The following is a 16,223-nucleotide window of genomic DNA, read 5'->3' as shown; positions in this document are numbered from 1 at the left end:
CACGACGGGCATGTTGCGAATTAATCGATTCCGTGTGTCGCTCTAATCTCACGAGGGTTCCCGCGCCGCGTTTCCCGGTGCACACATATATACATGCGCCCGGAAAGAGAAGATTGCATGTTTGGTTAGATGATAGATACGTCAATTGAAGTAACGAAGTGTATCACGGAAGTATTGTTCTGCGCAACCACTCTGAAGAAAAATTTGACATGTCTTATCGCGACGTTCCGTTGTAAACCTCGTACGTACTGTACAGTGAAATTTACATATCTGTTTATAACACTGACTCTTTTTTTCAGTATTTTAGTTCCGTGGCATGAATGACAAAACTTATTTTTCTCATCAAACCAGCTGTTACAATTTTAGACAAAATAAAACCAAAAAATTAGCAACTGTAAGTTACATATTGAAAATTTCAATTTTACTTCGATCAAAACAAGCTTTTCTACTATTGAATTATTGTTGAGCGTTTGAAATATTTCACTGGACATTTGTCCTTAAAACCGATAATTACAGAAAAATAAAATAGGGCGTTAAATTTCTGATAGATAATTAAACAATGAAGCGCGAAAAATCATATAATTCTTAATCATTGACCTGATCACTTTTATATACTTGAAATGACCTTAATTAATCTCTTTCTATGATTTAACCACAAAATCAATGGCAGCGACCGCATAGTTAATTGGTCGCGAGACAGTTATTGCTTTTCAGGATTTATGAGGCTCAAATTGGGGCAATTTCTGCGTTTGTATCTGCTTGCCTATCCAAGTGTGTGTACTTCGTTATATATTTGCCGACCTATATTTCTTCAGAAGAAATCAAATTTACCTGTGTAATAGGTTTGCAATGGTCAATAATTGGACATTGCCGCCGATTTTAATAGAAAACCCATTTTCAACGATTTGTAAGTTTTATTTATATTTCGTATGTATTTTCTATTATTATAGCTTTTTCAACAAAACTAACAATAAAACAATTATTTATATATATACTTTTAATCAAGTAAGCGCTCGAAAAAAAATGTGTATATTGTTGAAAATTGCATTAACAAATGTAATGAATAAATTGCAACTTTTCTACGGTTTATTGATTGCAAAACAAACACTTAATACAATTATCGCATCGAATATAAATGTACATGATAAATTTTGAGGGATTCAAATTATACATGTGATTTCTTTGCGATTGAAAGCATAAAGAAAATTACTAGACCTATTAAACGAGGCAATTTATCGCACGCTTGTGCTTCAGACTGCACTCATTTGTGATGGGATTATTATTTTTTCCGCCAACATGAGTGGCGCACAGTACTGGAAGAACTCTTCAGACACCGCAAAGGATAGGTGAAGGGTTCAGTAAGCCTAATTAGAGTGCGGTGCCGAGTGCTAAGAAGATGACGGAACAGCTAGTCGAAGGGCTCAAAAAGGAAGCACAGAAATCCGAAATATGCAGTGCGCACATTCGACTTTCTCGAGCGCATTCTTGGCACGTGTCTCACTTTTTTTTTCGCGTATCACACTCGGCCGAGCGTGAAATTCCGAATTCCCCTGGAAAAATGTAAATGGCTTCCATGAGGGATTTCAAAAAATAAATCCTCTTTTCTTCATTTGCACAACAACTATAAGAAATTTTTCAATAATTTACGTTTATTTTTTAAACGACAAAGTACGTGTTATTATAAAAGTTTCTCTACGTACTTTCGAGCTCCCGTCCATTTACTACCAGAATATCCTTCTAGGTTCAAACGCAAATCGCGAATGTGCACGAATATTTTTTTTTTTTTCAAAAGCGCTCGCATACGTTCGACGCACGTTGCACGTAGACAGGCGTGTAAAAGAAAGTTTCGCTCCCGTTGTCGCTCTGCGCGCGGTGAAAATTGAAATACTCATCACGGGTGAGCGTTATACAACGGCGCCGAACAGTCGCGTTATTACTCGTTATCGAGTTCATTAAAATTAAAATTAAACACCGCGCGCGGCCGCATTATTTCGAAAAACGCCGAGATCGTCGCGGATCGACCGTGCGCGCGCTAGTCGCCGCGCGCGATATCCTCGTTTTCGCAAGGTCTGGAAAAATATCGAGTCAAAAATATCTTTCCGGCAAAAAAGTTGCGAGTTTTCAATTAAGCGCGTCTACATTGTTCGCTAGTTCATTATGTATCGATCGGCGAGGCGCCGTTTGCTCGCCGTTACCGACCATTATAAACTTTTCAATTTGCGAATAAACAGCGAAATATTACCCGGCACACGGACGCGAAGGGAGAGAGTGAGAGTGAGAGTGAGTGAGTGAGAGAGAGAGAGAGAGAGAGAGAGAGAGAGAGAGAGAGAGAGAGAGAGAGAGAGAGAGAGAGAGAGAGAGAGAGAGAGAGAGAGAGAGAGAGAGAGAGAGAGAGAGAGAGAGAGAGAGAGAAGAGGAGTCTCCTCTCTTACCTCGTAAAAGGAAGTCTCCCGAGAGTACGTCGAACGAATATCTCTCGCCGCCGCACCCCCCCCCCCCTCCCCGCCCCTTCTCTCGCTCCACAACCTGTCCAGGCGTCAAAAAAGCTGAAGAGAAGACGGAAGAGGCGGCGCGGAGGATCAAGAAATAGTAGGGAAAAGGGCAATTCGTTTTCATTACCCATCCTCTCGCGTAGCGCGGCAACTTCGATGCTGCCCGGTAACGCGCAAATTTACATCATCCTCTCTCGCTCGTAGTAGTATCTCGCTCGCCTTGTTCTGCGAAACGCGCGCGAAGAGACGAGGCGGCGGCGGCGGCGGCGGCGGCGGCGGCGGCGGCGGCGGCGGCGGGTGGCGAAAAGGGCGCGGAAAAAGACCGGTGCGGGTGAAAAAGGGAAAGGATGGAGGAGGGGGGGGCAGGGGGTTTGCCTGATTTCTTTTTATCCAGCCTCTGTCGGTAACTTTAATATCGTCCTTTGCGCGAGCTTCATTTATTAACGAGCTTGGGAATATTCACTCGTCCGAGGCCAGGCTGCCTGGCATAATCAAGGGATGATTTCATTAGTCTGAATTATGAATTTCTATTAATGCGTCTGGCGGAGCCTATATCCCGCCGCGCGATCTCTCTTCTCGGGCCCGAGTCGCGCGCACTTGCTCGGCTCATTATCAGACTCCGCGAGTGAAGATATCTCCGTTCGGAGAGCGACGACGCGATAGTCCCGGCCTGAAAGAACGGCCGTGCGATTATCGTATAAAGAAAAGAAAAACAAAATTGAGAAAGCGTCAATAGACACATCACGGTGTCTCACGCGGCGCTCAGCTGTGCGCGCTGTAATCAGAAAAATGATCGCATTAGGCTCAATTACGTTTTCCATTAGCGCAACGACGGGTTCGACGAGGGAGGGGAGGGGGGAAGGCGAAAAACACGTCGAAGCTTTTCGACAAACGAGACTTTTGGCGTGTTATCCGCCGTCTACCTGGATACGGCGAACCCCTCGTCATGTGTTTCGTTGCGAGCGTGTCTGTACGGGCGTAGGGGGTGGATGAAAAAGGGCGGGCCGCGCGTGGAAGAAGAGCGATTCGTTTTCATTACCAGGGCCGTAGCCCGAGTTCCAGCGGGTCGGCAGGTTGCCGCCGCCGCTCTCCGGCGGCCGGGGTTCGCTAGATGGCCGGGCAACTAGACGGTTGCCTAGCCTCGCCAGCTGGCTGGAACGAACCACGGGAGAATTCCACTTGGCGAGTAAGTGCGGGAAGAACGCGAGTTGTAGTAGCGGAGGTATCAACCGAGTTCCGCCTGGGTTCTGTGTGCAGACACGTTGCGCGAAGGTACGCGTGGCTGCTGCTGCTCGTGGAGGTGATTCGGAGAGGGCCACGTCTAAACGAGCGCGGCATCGTTGGCGCGCGCGCGCGCGCGCGCAAGGCAGCGGCAGCTGAAGGCAGTGGTTTCCAAACCGTCCCGACCCTCTCCCGGGAGATCCTTAATCAAATTTAAATACTTTCCAGCCGTCTGAACTGCGCGCACGTAAATGACAGGTGGACGTCGGACTCGGGAACCGTCGGCGGTTAACTCGATTAAAAGTTCGAGCGTGCGAGATATATTATTTCTAACTAACCGCGCCTCGCGTTTGCTCGGCAATCATGCGTATCCGTGTCACTGCGAATTAATTCGTTAAACTGGTAAAGCGCGATCGGCGCAATAAAGGCGCGAGCCAGTCGGCAGCATTGTTGCGTTCGAGCGTACGCGGCAAGAAACTTTGTGAAATTTATTATTCCGAATGACATTCACTGTGCACGTTAATGCTGCGTTCTGCGAATTGTTGTAGCGCGACGATATTAATATCACATAATACGCGATAGTATTTATATTGCATAAATTTGCGTTTATTCACAGCTCTGCGCGTACGTATTAAAATTATTATCGTCCCGGGCTACGCGAAGCATTTGCAGTCCCGAATATTCTGAGAACCATACTCCAAAATCCGCGGCCCGCTCTCGGTGTGACGTAAATTACGCGGGCGATATCGGCGTAAAAACGTCATTATAATATATGTACAACATTTCCGCACGGATTAAATTCGAGTGCGCGTACGGGATTGCGCGAAACGCCCCGATAAACCGCGCGCGCGGCAGCTAACACTCCGCATCGGCGCGTCGAACGTATGCCGGATTCTGAAAACCACTGCTGCACTGGGTGGTATCCGCAGTTCAGGCGTTCCTCTGGCAATCCTACAGTCCGACCGTCAGCGAGAGGTGGGCCAGCGAGCTGGGGAGAGGAGAGGGTCGAGAGTTCGCAGTCGCGGGGGTGTAAGTGCTGTTTCGTGTACGACCAGTCCCGCCGCCCGCCCCCGCCTTGGCGGACCACCTCCCGCACCCCCTCCGGAGAAGCCATGGAACCGGTGGAGTGAAACGGCCACGCACGCACACACACAGCCCCTCTCTCTCTCTCTCTCTTTCCCGCGTCTCTCCTCTTTCTCTCCCCCTCACTTTCTCTCGCTTGCCAACCATCTCACGTTAGCTACCTACGAGGATAGTTTGCGAAGGGAGCCCTTTCGTCCTTTCTTGAACAAGCGGTACGGATCCGCCCTATTCTCGTGATTGTTCTTTCATCTTTTCGCTTTTGCCGCGCTTCAAGGACGCGCCGCGCCTCCGCATCGTTTTCGTTTTATATTTTCGACCGAGAGAGATCGGGAGGTGATTACTCCGTGCGCAACGTCGAAGGGTTTTTCCCGTCCTTCGGGAACGATACCGAAATCGCTACTTGCTCGAGCTTTTACCTCTCCCGTTTCGGTTTATTGATATTTCACTTCCCCGCCGATTCGCCTCGTTCTTTTCCCTCTCCCCGCTTCGCGTCTCGCGATGCAAGCCGGATATTTACGTCGGTTATTTAAGTTGCTTTCCCCGAGAAGATTAGAGACCGTGTCGCCACGATTCTGCCAACTCGCTTCTTTGGAGAGAATCCCGCGTCTCGCTTTTTGCGCTTTCCGGATGAATGAAATTAGCGACCGTCTTTTATTTGAATATCGGAGGCATTCATCTCGGTTTTCCCTTTTCTCTCCATTTCCCCCGACATTTTGCTTAATATCTTATCTCACAACACAAGTCTCGTTCCATTCATCGATATGCTCTTATTTTGTGCCCGGACTTACTTCTGTTTTCACTTTTGGCAGTGAATCAGAAACGATAACTCATTCGGGACGTAAGCCAGCACTCGACCGCCAGAGATATGTTTGAACTTTACAATGGAATGAAGGTGGTGATCGATATGTTTGTCGAGTTTGCGAGTGCGTTGGCATCTCCCCGTGAAGAAGAGGCTGTTTCTATTTCCAGAGCGGCGATTGTTTCCGCGTCTTTTTATATTATAGACGATCGTGGATAAAGGCTAAAATTATAAGATGACACGGTCGTGTATAATCACTCTGCGTAGGAAGGAAGGAATTTTTAACACGTCGCTCCCTTCTAACGAGAACGCTCCGATGAATCCGAACCGATGAATCCGAACCTCACCGCAAGCTCCCTTTTCGCGTTGTTTTTATCTCGAACGATAACGGGCGAGAACGTAAAAGTCATCCCCGCCGGAGCGGTTCTGATCTTCTCCGGCGATACGCCGACGGCGGATGAGATATATCTCGATAGACCGATTTGTTCGCCGAGTTTCTTTCTTAGGGACTTTTCAAATAAAACACCTGCAACAACTTGGCGCTCGGTTTCGCGAGGACAAATGTGGCGAGTTACTTCTCTCGAGGAGCATTCTCGTCGAGCGAGCGAGAAAATTGTTACTCGCGGCTACCAGTGGACCGGCGCGAGTATTATTTGAAAGATTTTCCACTTCTTTTTCTCGTTAAGATAAGCTCTTACTTATTTTCTTATCTATTTGAACATTGTAGTGTTCGATAATAATGTTTCTATGTTAACAATTTTGGTAATTATTTATTCTCGGTTCACGTGTTGATTCTAATAAACGTAAAAATTCTCTTCGTCGTTAGTTAATATTATTTTTAACGAAATATGACTATATAAATACGACTTGATACGACTAAAATAAAATAATTAAATTAAATAAAAAAATAAAAATAAAATAATTAAATTAAACAAAGTATAAATTTATAGTAATGTGATATAAAGATTTAATTCAATATTTTGAAATAACTTACAAATGTGGAATATTTTTTTTATATATTTAATTTTACATTTAATTGGAAACATTCATTTTTCTCCGCGATATGTTAAGGCTTCTTGCAATTTAATTTGTGGACCGAAACTAATAACGATACACGATTACACGCCTGCTATACACACGAATTGGTATTAGGAAGGACGATCACCCGAGTCTCATTCGAATCCTCCAAATGGCAGCAAACCGGAGAATCAATTCGCAGTCGAGTTAATAGCAGGTTACGATGGTCAGACTAATTCTAGGTAAGGGCAAGCGTGGTCAATCCCATGGTGAACACCCGGTAGTCCCCGAACTCCAAAATGTGAGACTTGGACCGGGAGGAGGGTAATCGGATCATGGCACCGGATGTTCGCTTTGAGAAACTCTTTAACGATCACATTCGAATCAGCTGTTAGTGCCATATGGAATAAAACTGAAGGCAAATACTGTATAAAGGATGAACGTTATAGCGAAAAAAGCTATTAGCTTGAGAACTATTGAATCAGTGTGGTGCATCAAACCGTTTCGAGGCGCGCGAATGCCACGTGAAAATCTGGTTTTTTTCCCCTTTAAGAAGAATTTCCAAGCTTCTATTTAAACGCGAAGATCGAATTTTCGGTCGGTGATTTATCTCGCTCGTGTCGGAATTACGTCATCGTGGCACGAACATTCATTTCCTTTTACCGTTACATCTCGAAATTTTTTCGTGATTTGATTAAGTTCAATTTATTCTACCGTAATTTTGACAAACCTGTCAAACATACGGAATACCGGCATCAATTTTTTCTTTGAAACGGTGCTTTCCCTATATTTGTATTAGAATTGTAATCCAATTTACAGTTGGACAAAGTTATGCAATATAAAAATAATTTCGAAGGCTTTTGTAGAAAAATTCTTTCTAGAAATATATTGTGATTAAAATTCTATTCCGGCGGTGGACCAAAAATCATTAAATTGCAATCTACGTTGAAAGCATTTTTTGGAATGTCCATACTATGTTTTATTGAAATTTCAACAAAGAAGTGTAAATTTTGCGATAAAGGAGCAAAAATGCCAAACATGTTAGCCGATTTTATGTTAAATAATTGCAATTATTCCGAAAGATTAGCATGTTGATTGAAATTTGTCCGTATTAAAGCTTGCAATATTGAAATATTTAGTTTGCCAAATAAATTATTAATGATATTGTGCTGCGTATATTCTTTGATTATCTCTAAAGGCTTATCGCTGATAGTTGTATAAACTTGTATGAGTAGACGTGCGTAATGGAGATACAACACACAAGACCTATTCCACGTTGTTTCCTCCTTTTTTTTTTTTTTTTTAGTACAATTGTAACGTTAGGATATTTTTATTTACGACAGCCATGCGTTCTGGGAGCATAAAACCTCGGTTATATAGACGTTATCGCTTCGCTAGCTCCGCATTTAAAACCGTGCCGTGCTTCTGTGCGTGCCTCGACTGCGGATTTGATGTCAAAGTTATATCCAGACGTTAACGAGACGTGTGTACGAGCCAAACGGTCGCCTATGTGGCGTTCACCTAGTAATTTAGCTAACTTCCGCGTTATTTATCGGCTTCTCCGAACGTATGCATTTTGATCTCGCGTATCTGCTGATTTTACCGCCTGGCCCTCGTCTCCTCTCGTATGCGATCACGGTGCTTTATGGAAGCGTGTTTTCTTCTTCATTACATTTTGAGAGATAAAGATTTGATAGGTGGATTTGATGGATAAATTCGCAGAAACGTTACATAAATTTTTCGCCTCGGTTGTTATTTTGCCAAAAATTTGTGCGACAAAAATACGCGCTTGCTGCGATATAATCATGTTTTTACACAATATAAATTTAAGCTGATCATGATGTAAAATTATTCTTTCGTTATGAGTTTACATATTTTTTTACTGCTATAAGTTGTCGCATTTTGAATAGAATGTAGTTTAGCAGACTATTACAATTTTTCTGAAAGTATTACATTGTTAAAGAAAATTCAGTGCAAATATGTTTTAAAATATAAGAGGATTTGCAAGTTGGAATACTTTCCAATGTTTTCCGAAAGTTTTAAAAATTAATGTGTTAAAAATAAAGATACAAAAGTGGGAGTATTCCGCGTACATATTCCACGGTATACCAATCTTTTTTGCAACGGAAACTTCGAGTATTAAAAATGGAATGTAATTGTGACTGCAATGCGCGCGCGCGCGCGATTCGATATTACATAGTAAGAAATTCTATGAGACTTTTTTTCTACACATACAGATGTAAATATCATTTCAAACATGAGCACCATGTCGTCCAGAAAGCCGGGGTAGTTTGCAGAAACTTAAAATTAATATCGGACGTCACGGCGGAACGAAAAGCAGTCCCGAGACTTCAACCTCGGAAAGAATCACGCGAGTTCCTCGAGTAACTTGGCAAAGCTGGAAAACTTGGGCCGATTCATTAGCTCGCGCCGCAAACTCGCGGCGGTCGTCAGGTGGACGTTCATCGAAGGGTTTAAATCGCGCCCGGGTTAAAATCCCCTCCTCCGCCGCCGCCGCCACTGCGGTTTCGGATCGCGCGCGCGTCCCCGGGGTGCAGGAGGGCGGCGGATTAAGTCGGGTTCGGTGATAAGTGGTCGCGGTACCCGGTCGGAAACTCTAATTAATACCTCGACGCTTCGTTTGAGCCCGTGACTTACGGGCCTGTCGACCGAGCACGGAATTACGGCCGAACTGCTGCGGCGCAGGCAGCTCCGCCGTTGTCCTTCAGGGGCGGCGCGCGGTCATTTGTTATCGAGCAAGGGGGACCAAGACGGAATCGTAGGAGGGCACGTCAGGTGCCCGGGAGAGAGCGAGCAGCGAGTTTGTGCCCGCCTTCGGCACGCCAGGATTCAATCGACATACGCCGAACGCCGCCGCCGCCGCCGTCGCCTGACGTCGAGCTTAACGAGTCCAGAGCGGTAATATCGATCAGCTGGTTACGTTAATTGCACGTTTCGGCAGGCGGTGCTGTTACCTTTCGATGGCAGCACCGTGGGAACAGCGATTTGCAACTCGAGAACTGCGAGCTTTCGCCGATTATTGACCGAGCATTAATGTGTTGCAATCGTGATTAGCATTTGTATTTTCGCAAAACCTTGCAAATTATCGGTAAGATGGCATAAAATTGATGAAATCAAGGTGTACGGATATTTACGTTTATCGAAAAAGTTGACGCAGTTCGATAAAATAATTCTAAATCCACGACATTTGGCTTTACAAAATATTAATTATTCTTTTTGGACACAGATTTTTCAAATAAATGGTTTTTGTACAGGAATGTTATCATCACTTTTTCATCTGCTCGACAATACAGAATAAGCAAAATTTTACTATAGTAACGAGATATGTAACATTATTTATGTTGGGTTTTTAGTGCAACATTAGAATTAACTCTACGATAAAATTTTTCTTACAACTTTAGTTATTATAAGCTTATTTAGTATTTATTACAATTACAATTAGATTAAAGTGAAGATGAAAAGAGAGATAAAAAATTGCAAGTATCAAAATATTATTATACGATTTTTTTAAAGAAAAACGCAAGTTTAAATTAATAAATGGTAGAAATAAAGCAAAGTTTTATGTGTCACAAATAAGAGTAAGAAAAATAAATTTTCATAAGATTTCTCGGCATTAGCTATTCACTATTTCGTTCTCAGAACAGATAAGGTAATATATCAGATACCTCTTTTTTTGTTAACGTAGGATTAAAAAGAGGTATCGCATACCGCACGCATTTGCGTTTTATGTCCGCCTGAAAATATTTGCGTGCAACGAATAAAAAATGATCACCCGCGTTTGCCGCCTCGCTTCTCGCCCCAACTCCCAGCTTCATCGTCGTTTCTCTCCTTTTTTTCACGCTCCACCTGTCGCGAAATTCCGACCGTGCGAGCGTCTGGCCGCTGTAATAGACGTCGCGCGCCCGGCGTAGCTGCATCGCGCGGCGTCGACGACGACGACGACGCCTCGCAAATGGCTCATTGTGATGGAAGAAAAGACGACAAACGCCGTTGAATAAAGAGCACGGTCAGAAGTGGATGGACGAAGTCACGCGAACTCCTGACGCCGCCGTGTGCGCGAGGCGGGGGTGCACTTCTAGAAAAATTTCCATCGCTCCGGCCGTTGTCTCTCGCGGCTACTATTTTCCCCATTTAGCTGCTACCGGACCACCCCTCGCCTGTCCCGCTTTCTCCCCCTCGTCGCTCTTCCCCTCATCGTCGCGGCCTCGAAGTTTTCGTAATCAGATGCGCGCCGTAATTTAATTCCGCGCAGGAAGAGAATAAAAACGCGCGCCGTCCGCAAGAGAGCGCACATAATAAGTTGACGGCGGACCGCGTTAAACAAACGGACAATTTGATCCTCTGCATTTTCTCGTTCTCGTACGTATCTTCTTTATTATGCTGTTTTTTGCACGCTCAGTTTTGGCTTTCCGACGAACGTAAGCGAACACAGCCGCGCGCTATCGTGATGCGCCGAAGAGATATTATCTTATTTTTGACGAGGAGAAGCTCGCGCGACGGACGACACCGAAACCGGGAGGTCGAACGAATGGAAATGTAAGCGCGAGCGATAAATATGCCAGAGTCGCGAATACTTTTTCTCTTCGTTGTCATTTCGTTTCTTTCTTTTTTTTTATACACCGCTCTGGCCTTTTCTGTCGTTACTGGCAAAATACCGTCAGCCAATTCAGCGTCCAACTTTCACGACGCTAAAGAATCGTATTCCAGCGAAGTTCCATAAATAACGTCCTAACGGAAAAAATGGAGGAAGTAAAAAACGACGGCGGAGAAGCGAAGGAAAGCGGCGAGAGCAAGCGCAGATCGTTTATGCGAACCAGTAAAGGGCCGTAAAAAATGTCTTCTTTTCTTCTGTCGTTATAGTCATAAGTCTCCTTACTCATTCCCTTTGCTCCCTATCTTATCGATCTATTTCCACTTTCCTTTATTACTTTTATTTTTTAGCTTTATCTTCGCAAGAGTTGTGCAGCGAATTTTATATTTAATTAACTCAACTTGTACTCGCGATACTCTTTTTTCCCTCGATTGTGAAGATGCATATTTTCGCTTGTTGTTTCTTATTCATAAAACAATTTCCAGTTTATAAATAAAATTGCATAAATTAATAGATACCAAAAATATAAAAATATGAAAATATGAAAATATACAAACGTACATAATGAAGTTATATTTTTCTTCGAGCTTGTTCCTGATTAAAAAAAAATAGAAATACAGTTATGTTGTGATTTTTTACCGAAATTTTTTTGGAAGTTTACCATTGTAATTATTATAATTCAAATCAAATTAATACAACAAGATTTCGTTATGCATTTACTTTGTTAATTATACAAGATAAACGACAAATTTTTTGAAAAGTTACAGTTGAGTAACTATTAAAGTTTTCGTTAAAAAGCTTGGTACTAAACTTTATTTTAATCAAAAGAAATTTTCTTATCGAAAGAAAAACGCCATTATTCTCGTACTTTATTCTACGCTCGAAAAGAATTCTTTTTTTTCTATCAACCTGTCTTCAGCATTTATTTGACTTTATGTCCATTATCACTTTTCATACTTTTTGATGCACAATAAAATTTCCCCGTTCTTGTTTCTACCATTCACCACGCGGCCGCTTGTCCGGAAACGCTTTCCTTCAAGTGGCGATAATAGCGGAACGATCGCTCACGGTTTAGACGCGGCATAGAAAAACGGAAGTAATTGGAGCGTAATCCACGTCCGAAGCCGGTGAGCGAAATCGATTCCGAACACCTTAGCGTCCGTTTTCTCAGAAGCCGCTTGGCCTTTCGACCTGGCCAGGCGCAAAATCCAGGGGGAGTTTCGAGGTGGCGGTTAGATGCGGCGGGCCGATTAAGACGTCGATAAATAATATTAATTGCCGGCCAACCCCGGACCGAAACCACCTCCCACGGTCGAAAGGAACGGTCGGGATGAGGGGAGGGGACGACGTGTTGCGTTTAATCAATACCCACGTAATGCTGCGGATGGATGATGGCGGTGGTGGCGGCGGCGGTGGCGGCGGTGGCGGCGGCGGCGGCGGTGGCGGCGGCGGTGGCGGCGGCGGCGGCGGCGGTGGCGGAGGAGGTTGCCGATGGTGGTAGTGACGGAGAGGCGAATGGTTGTTGGGGGGGGAGGTGGCAGGGGGTGGTGGTGGTAGTGGCGGTACCGGTAGTGGTTGCTGGCTGGTGTTGCTGTAAGTTTATTACATAAGGCAGGTCTACTCAACACGGTGAACACAGCCGGGCCGCTCCGAGTTGTGTAATTAAAATTAATAATTCCACGACCTCGATGCAGCCTCGTCAAACGACTCTATTTACCGCCCCCGTCCGTCCCGCTCACTCACCGCGACTCCGTTCACCTTTCCGCCGCCCTTCTCTCCCCCCCCTCCCCTTATCGCGCCCGTCTTCTTAATGCCTCCGATCCTCGAACTCATGTCGGAATCTCCTCTTCGGAACGAGATGCGGCGTGTCAGATAATGATACGGATGCACTTAACGCGACGATAACTACAGGGATGATAATGAATTTTATCGTTTTCCGGAGGAGATTGTTTGCGGGCTTTCATTATCGCGTTTTTAGGCATGGCAATTATCCTGCTCGCGATAGACATCCGAAGCTTTTTTCTCATCGTCATATTCATGTGAAGTGGTGTAACAATTACAGAGCTCGTAATGATAAAATGGAAGATATAGAGTGAAGGGCTTCCTGCGAACTCTAGATATTATAGACAAAATTATGAAAAAATGACAATTGTCTTAATTTAAGATAAAAATGTGCTAATATTGCAGAATTAACTCGAACATTTTATTATTTTGTATTAAAATTTGTAAGTTTAATCTGCAAGATTAATAAATTTTAATTTCATCAAAATTAAAAATCACAAATTATTATTAATTACAATAAATATATTAATTATAAATTATAAATAAATTCATGATAATTTAATCATTCTTCCGTCAACTAACGACAACTAGCGCTATAATGGAGAGATTAATTTTAGAATTAAATTAAAATTAAAATATAAGAAAACAGATTGTTTTTTAATAGAGTTTAATTTGAAGCTTTATTAAAGGCTTTATATATGTGATAAAAAATGTAGCTGCGTCGGATAAAAATTTTCTCTAAAAGTTATATTTCTAAATTATACTTATTTTTCCGAGAAAAGTATAAAAACCTACTGCTTTAATTTGTTTTGTTCTATTTATGTTGGCACATCTAAATTTCTTTTTATGGCATCTCCAATTAATAGAAATATTTCATCTTGAAAACTGCAAAAATCTAAAAAGTTACAGTTTTTATCATGTTTCCGGGAAAAAATTCAATTTTAGATACATCTTAAAGTCTTGTGTATCAAAAAGGGCAGTATGTACTTTTAGATATCATCAACAACTAAAAATGAAAAGACTGGTCAGTAAGTTACAAAATAATGATTCGTATCCATATTTCATATTTAGAGCTGTAAATATTTTTACGAGTGTAATTTCGGTATTAATCAAATTAAGCTCAGGATTAAATCAGGTCGCATTCAACGCTGATGTGAAATATCAATATTGGGATTTAGAAGTGACAGAGGCTAATTGATCACATCTACAAGTGATCTGTCATTTGCATATTCATCAAAAATAACTATTTTTACTAAAAACTACTATTTTTCGAAACCGAATATATTGCGTTCTCTATCGAGAGATTCGCGCGAACATTGTTGACGAATCGGAAGTCGACATGTATGCGCGCACTTTATTCACAGAGTCACACGAAATGGGCGGACGCGATTATAAACTATTAGCCGTGTTTGCCCGGGTCGAATTTCTTTCGCGGTCATAGCATGTTATTCCACCTGTCGTCATAAGCTCGCGTAAGCACGTACGTGCGTTACATACCAACGCGAGTCGCGATTTTACATCCGGAAGTGGGTGCTCTCGAGACGAGTACTCCAGCGGGGGAGAACGAGTATTCGCTCTCTCCCGACGGAGGCGACGACGACGATGACGGCGACGACGACACGGCGACGCGTATTCGAAAGCACTTCAACGAGAACGCTTTCTTTTTCCGTCAGCAGCGACAGCGACAACCAGCGCCGTAATGGAGTGACAATTGCACTCCGGGATGGATTTTAGTCAATGGATGTCGAGCGCGACGCGCCGTGACGAATAGACCGTCTGGCAGCAGGGATATTGCGAGATGCGGCTTCGCTACGCGACAGCTGCGAGTTGCAAACATTGATTGCAAGCAAACATACGTAGCTCGAATCTTTTCAGCAGTTTTAGCTTAACGTTATAATAAACAACCTTTGCCGATATTCTTTCAAAAGATTCTGTCTGCGATTTACAAATAAGGACTTTATTTTGAGTTTTGTGTAGTAATCAATTTTTTCACACAGCTTGTACGAGTATCTATTTATATTTTAAATTATTATTGCATTATATTTTGCATATTCGCCGTAATAATGTAATAACACATTAAGTGTAAAGTTATATTTTAATATGTGTGCCATTTTATGTTTCTGAGTATTTTCGGCCGTTATTTGATTCTATTTTGTGAGAATAATCACAACTTGAGATTGTTCAACAAATACGATGAACTTCGTTTCGAGATCTTCTGTATATATATAAAACAACTATTCGGAAATATTGCGAAAATGTTTCTCCCTTCCTTTCTTCGTCCGAGGCGATCCGCAGGAAGCGAGGAATCGTACGTGAGTCATAAAAAGCGAACACGGTTGCAAGCAGGACCCCGGCCGGGCCGTTTATTGGCCTGTACACGCCGTGTTATCGCCAATAAATGATTTTACGAGCGTTTATTGTAATACTTTGCACTCCCGTTGTGTCTGTCGACGGCTGGTTCGGCCAAAAAATAAACAATCCGCTATTAGCGACTCGTGTAAAAATACGCGACCGTATGACGAATTGAATTCAAGCAATGCTTTATCGATGTCCTTACTGGTGATATTATTCTCGTCCATCCTTGAATCGAATCGTGTTTCCTTTTTCTCAAGAATCCCGCGACGGAATTTTTCATCTATTGACCGAAGAGCGACGAGAAGACAGTCTTATAATTAATTTGCAAAAATGATTCGAAGATGTTTCTCAATGCGATTGAGCGACCGGACATCGAAGACGCTCATTATTAAAAGGAAAACAGGAAATCATCTTACAATGTTAACCACTCGCGGAGATCTAAAAATGACCATCGCTCCCGATCTGTCTTTTCACGAGAGTCGAGCGGTTGCAAAGTGCATTAATTAAGCGAGATGACGAGCGGAAAAATGAATAAACGAAACGGCTTGCCGAAGAGAATTATTCTCAATAAATTTATTACAACGGTTTCTAAATACTTTCGTTGCGGAGAGACGGATTCGAGGGAAAAAAAGTTGAAATGTTAAAGTTTTTTTACGACAAATAAAGAGGCAACTACATATTAAGTGCGCGAATGCACTGCAATTATACAACGTTTCACTGATGAGCCAAGATCGATTAGACATCTCGAACACAGCTAATATTACGTTGCTCGCACGGAAAACAAATATAACGCTGAAAAGAGAGGACTTATTCATGTGAGAGTGATCTGAACGGAACTTATAGGAACTCATTCCTTACAAGT

General features: G+C 43.0%; 2 protein-coding genes across 18 annotated transcripts in view; one reads left to right on the top strand and one right to left on the bottom strand.

The window, feature by feature from the left end:
- Positions 1–16,223, bottom strand: part of LOC105671809 (very long chain fatty acid elongase AAEL008004-like) — a 334,136-nt gene that overhangs the window by 136,643 nt on the left and 181,270 nt on the right. The gene's annotated exons all lie outside the window — the stretch shown is intronic.
- Positions 1–16,223, top strand: part of LOC105671805 (uncharacterized) — a 252,615-nt gene that overhangs the window by 80,359 nt on the left and 156,033 nt on the right. The gene's annotated exons all lie outside the window — the stretch shown is intronic.

The sequence above is a fragment of the Linepithema humile genome, chromosome 6 (assembly GCF_040581485.1).
Source record: "Linepithema humile isolate Giens D197 chromosome 6, Lhum_UNIL_v1.0, whole genome shotgun sequence".
Lineage (NCBI taxonomy): Eukaryota > Metazoa > Arthropoda > Insecta > Hymenoptera > Formicidae > Linepithema > Linepithema humile.
This window is presented reverse-complemented; position numbering and strand designations above follow the sequence as displayed.